This window comes from Pteropus vampyrus, unplaced genomic scaffold (genome assembly GCF_000151845.1).
Source record: "Pteropus vampyrus isolate Shadow unplaced genomic scaffold, Pvam_2.0 Scaffold11, whole genome shotgun sequence".
NCBI lineage: Eukaryota > Metazoa > Chordata > Mammalia > Chiroptera > Pteropodidae > Pteropus > Pteropus vampyrus.
In genome coordinates this window covers 14,048,023-14,053,885 of record NW_011888792.1, presented here as the reverse complement: position 1 = coordinate 14,053,885, position 5,863 = coordinate 14,048,023, and positions in this window count along the sequence as shown.

Genomic DNA, 5,863 nt, shown 5'->3' with positions numbered 1-5,863 from the left:
TTAAAACTGACTTATTTGATAAAATGTTCAAAGATTTTTACTAATTTTAATGGAAATAGTTCTCAAATATATTACAAATATTTTCATCTCCTTTGAGTGTTCTCTACAGATTTAAATTTTAGTGACTCAAGTTTATTACAAACAGTTCAGAATTGAACTTAAAGTTGTCTTAATATTGATCACTTCTTCATCTCTAAATTAGAAGCAATAATACTTTCTTTAATTATTAGAGAGGATTATTATCAATCTCAGAATGAATTTGAGATATTACATATGTGAAAACAGTTTGTAAATGTATTATAAACTTTAAAGTTGTTTACATGTATTGGTTTCCTCTACATGAATAATCATCACTAATTATTATGCTACGTTGTAATAAAATGCTGCTCTTGAGGCATATGAGATATAATAAATAACCCCATGTTACTGTATATTTTTGAATTCCGTGGGTACTATACAAAGTTTATTCCAGTTTCTCCATTATTATCAAATGTGTATTTACTTTCTACTGTTACCTCAACTAGTCCCAATCACTACCCTAGAGCTTTTTTAAGATCGTTCCTTGTAATGTGCTGCAAGCTGACAAATTAGCAAACAAATCTAGTTGGACATGATTTCAGGCATTCAGATACCTTAAAATTTATTTCCTAATGCTGCATGTGGTGGTAGCATTGCAGGTGGTGAGATTTCAAGATAAACAAAATGATAAATAGCCTCCTAACAAATTAAACATTACTGAATCTCCTTCTCCCTTTTTGCTATTGAATTTATCCTCTTAATATAAGCATGATTGCCTTTGTCCCTGCCAGATGCTATCATTCTGAATACCCTGCTAGCTTACAGTTTTAGAAACCACTTCCTCTTCTTTTTTTTTCCCATTCCTTTTCAAAAGGATCTCTAAAAATCTATTAAAAGTATTTCACAGAATTATTGCTAAGCTTCTGTACATTTTCAAATAAAATAGAGGCAGAGTCTATAATATGGTTTAAATTTTTTTTTAATAAAAAAAGTAAATTTCTGAAAGTACAAAGACCCAGGTCCTATGCAAAATATGGCAGGGGGTAGAACTCACCCGGCAAATGCATTCTATAGCTCCTTTTAAACTCATTCAGTTTCAGCAGAAAGTTAAAACAATATAATGGCAGAATTTTAAGTCAGTAACTGACAGGAAGATGGTTTTTCAAACATTGATATCTTTAGCATGGCTTCTACAACATTCTCTAAAAATAAAAACAGAAGAATGCAACAATAAAAATCTCAGATTGTTAATGTAGGACAAAATATTAAGCAAACCTAACATTAGACAACTGAAATTGTAACCTACCACATTTAAAAAATTTATTTCATAGTTAAATGAAAAATTCTGGAGCTTCTGTCATTTTCCAATTAAAGGTTACTTATATAACTGGTGACACTTTCTCAAACAGAAAAAAATGGTTACGAAATAAATCAGAATGATTCTGAACTTGTTAAATACTTTATCTTGAAGGGAAATTTTTATGCTTCCAACTGATAAAACAGGCTGATTAAACTGAATGGGTATTACTTGGCTTCCCATTACTGTAAGATTTAGCTTAAAAGTCTGTAAGAACTTCCACTCTGGCCAAGATAGGGTAGGGATTGGGATTTATCTTCTCACTTGAAACAACCAGAACAATGGACAAAAGACTGTGTAAGGCCAGGAAAATCAGGCATCTGAAGGCAGCGATCTCTGAAGAGAGAAATGTTGAGTGAGCTAATCCCTAACTCTTACCTCGGAGGAAATAGAGGCTTTCTCTTTCTGCTGATGTCTCTTGTCTGAAGCCAATACTTGCTATAAAACTAGTCAGTGTAAGTAGGGGACGATGGGTATATCTTTTTAAACAAAGAGTTACTAACAGGAGAAGTCATGGGTTATACTCTTAAGGCCATTTATGAGCATTTTAACACTTAGCTCTCTGAATTTCACTGAAATTAGCAAAATAGACTGGTCGCTTTACTCTCAGAGCAAAGCAACTTTGAGCAACCTTAAGATAAGGATTTCAAATTTCACACCAGTGTCATCTGATGACTGAATAGAACAAATTCTCCTGAAAGGAGAGCAAAAGTATTGGGAGCTTCATCTAGTGGTGACAAGTTTAACTGCAAAGAGTCATGTGTCACAGGACTAGCCCTTTATGCGCACACACATCCTATGGCAAATCATACAAATCTCAAAAGCAATTAGACACGTTCGTGTAATACACAACCCAGACCTAAGATAATCCAATTTATAGGTAGGCTTAGATGTCTGATATGTAAAATTTAGGGGTCAAACTCATAGGATTGCGTTACTAAATCTAATTTGGATGCTTGAAAACTGTCCCTTGGAAGTATGGCCTTCACTGTGTCAGCGGGGACATTAGAAATGGAGGAATTGCCCCAGCCCTCCAAACATGTCCTGGTTGGGTGCTTTCAAGTTAATCACATTTTTTAAATAAAAAAATTTCTACGAGATGCATATTTTGAGTGATTTTTCTGTGTCTGTAAGAATATTCACAGACCTTTCTCATTATTTGGATAAAAATGTTATTTGTTTAGAAGATAAAAGGGGCATTGAGGACTTCACATATCAGTTGAAGGGGAAAAAAACCAGCATTCCATTAGGGACCAAACCCTCATCATGCCAATTTTACCTGTTAATTATTGACTAAAAGTCCATAGAAAGAATTCCAGAAAGAGAGAGCAGAAAAGGTAAAAAACTAAAATAAAATAATAACTTTAATCCAGGATTTTTTCTTAATGTTTTTAGCTCTCTGCTCAATTCCCAAATGTCTTTCAAATTTCCTTAGATTTGCATACGTCTATTAATAAAATTCCCTCTGAACACATAAATATTTCTATAAGGTAAACCTCTGATAAGAAAATATTTATAGTTTAACCTACACTTAAGGAAGTCACTTTGAAAAAAAACAGTATTGTTCCCTTGTTCAACCTATCAAATCCTTTCAGTGTTTTAAGGAAATTACTACTGAACTTCCATATTTAAGAGATGCAGATCCAATGTATTAGATACAATATAGTTGACAGAAAGGCAGAATTCCTTTTCAAAACATTGTATCTCCCCCCAAGCATTTATATAAGTCTCTTTTATAATTAATTGATTCTTAGCATTTGCTTTATAATTATATTTTGTGGGGGGAGGGGGGAAACTTAAACCCTTCTACCACAGCTGAAATAAGATGTCTGTTTATCATGCGATAGAACATTTCTGTGCAATTTGTACCAAACTGATGCATACAAATGCAGTAAATCTGGGACTTTTCCACTATCACTTTTCTGTACTAAGAAAGATGTCATTTTCAATGTGTATTCATTTTCCTTGAAGTGCTCAGAACATTGAGTGTTACTGTTAGAGAAAAAGGAAGCATCTGTTTGCCAATCTAAGGGCAAACATAAAGACACAGGTTTGACATAGTTCACATAATTTAAATAGCATAAGGGCAAACATAAAGACACACAGGTTTGATATAGTTCGCATTATTTAAATAGCATTCAGTTCAGCTATTGTATTAATAATAAGACAATCTTATTGCTTTCGAAGGTAACAGTTTTGAATTACCATCAAACCTTACTTAAATATAGGTGAAAGTGGCAACATTATTCATTTCACAGATGTCGACTGTGTATCCATTTTGGCAAACTGCCATATTAGATGCTGCCAGAGGATGACACAACTCTTGCCCCTTTTGGAAGCATCTCCTGTGCATGTAAATTTGAATATGTGTGTGAATGTATACACCGTTTCAAATTCACCATAATATATGCACATAGTAAAAAATATCAAATAGTAGAAAAGTTACAACGAAAACAACTTCTTCCTACTTCCAGTCACACCTCCCAGAAGCAACCATTTGTAAGCTTTTCTGTTTTGTTTTCTGATGGTTATTTCCCTAATTCTAAACAATATTTTGAACCACTATGCCATAAAATAGGGTCTATTGACTCCCTGGTTTTAAATGTGAAGATTCAGTTCATTTTTGCTCGCCTCAATTTCCCCTTCTATTCCAAGTTTTTATGGTTTTAGCGCCTCTGTTATCTTTATACAATACATTGTAAACTTTGTTTTCTGATTCCATAAACTTTAGACAATATATCTTAATGCTTAAATATGTAAAATAACAATGACTAAAATTTATTAGGTATTTACTATATGCCAGACACAGTTCTAAGCTTTTCACATTAATTACCTTATTTAATCTTTACAGCAACACTATGAGATATCATTTCTAATTTACAAATGAGAAAACTAAGGCACGAGTGGTAGGGGATGACTTGCCTAAGATAACAAAGTCAATTAAGTGGCAGAGGGACCAGAAAGTCTGATTCCAGACCCATAAAACTCCACTGCCTCCCAATGGGAGGATTAGTATCACCCTAAGTCTCCTCCCCACTTCCACTCCTATCTTCTATCAACCAGACCTTTGCTTTTACAGTGTTAAGATAAATAATATTTATAATATGTCATAGAACAATATTTAAATCTGTTGTTTCTTTATAGATCATTTCTAAAGGTTGAAAATCAATAAGTATACTTACGTATTGTGACTATGTAAATATTTCCAGGAGAAATGTGCCAAGTTTAAATTTTCTTATTTATCTCTCCAAATATTGAAGTCCTTTCTTTACTCATTTTCAATTCATTTCTTCCTTTAATGCTCAAGAAACATTTTTGAAAGGTTACTAAGTGTTAGGCATTGGGAAGGGGAGATGAATACAATGAGAAATATAATGTTGTCTAACCCATGTCTCTGCCCTTAAAATTTATAGTACAGAATTTACAGTATACCTGGCATCAAGGAAGGATTTGGGAAGAAGAAAGAACAAAAACTGGGCCTTAAAGAATGATGAGAATTCGAAAAGGGGAAGAGGACACATGAAGAAATGATACTAAAGGACCAAAGTGACTGAGATTAGATTTTTTTTTTTTTGATGAGATTTCTAAGTTGCCTGCTTCAAATCAGGGGCTTGCAGTAGACAGGAATGACAGCTGTGATTAGATCCTGATCGTTCATGACTTAAAGAACTGATAAGAGGATGTGAGGGCAACCTGGCTATGACATCTGTCTCCCCACTGATCGCCAGGGTTGATTTGGCTGATCTAGCTGGTTAGGCAAGTGTCTTCCTCAGGCACCGCTCCAGGTGCGTCCCGCCCGAAGCTGCATGCTCTGTCAAAGAGGACGACCTTCCCCTACAGATGAGAGGACTGTTCTTCCATCAAGGGTATAGGAGTAGTTACGCTCCCCTGCTAGAACCTCCAAAAAGCTCTCAAGAACTGGTAAGAATTTCCACATAGAAATTAGTGGATGATTAGAAATATGAGCAGGAATTCATGAAAAAATTCAGGGTTGGAAATCACATAAAATGGCAATAAAGTCATGACAGTAGATGATTCTGAAAAGAAAAAAGTACAGATCAAGAAGAGGAAGGAACATTTAGAAGAACAAAGAGAAACAAGCTAAAGAAGGCCTACAGGAAGTATTATCTACAACTCCCACTCTGGGACATCTTAATAATAAACTTCATTCCTTTTTATACATGAAAATAAAGAAAGTGCTTTACGAGTTTTAACTCAAAAACACAGAGATCATCATAGACCTATAGGATATTATAGTCAGGAATTAGACCCAGTAGCCAAAGGACTCCCTGCTTGTGTGACAGCCATCTCTGCTATAGCCATGTTATGCAAACAAACACAAAAAATAATTATGGGCTCTAGCCTTCCATCTCTGTCCAGGGCATTCTCCATGTTACTACACAGCTAGAGTGACATTGAGGCACAGATTGTCCCCATTCTGGAAAGATATGAGCAGGGAACCCTTTACCTACAGAAGAGAACATCCCT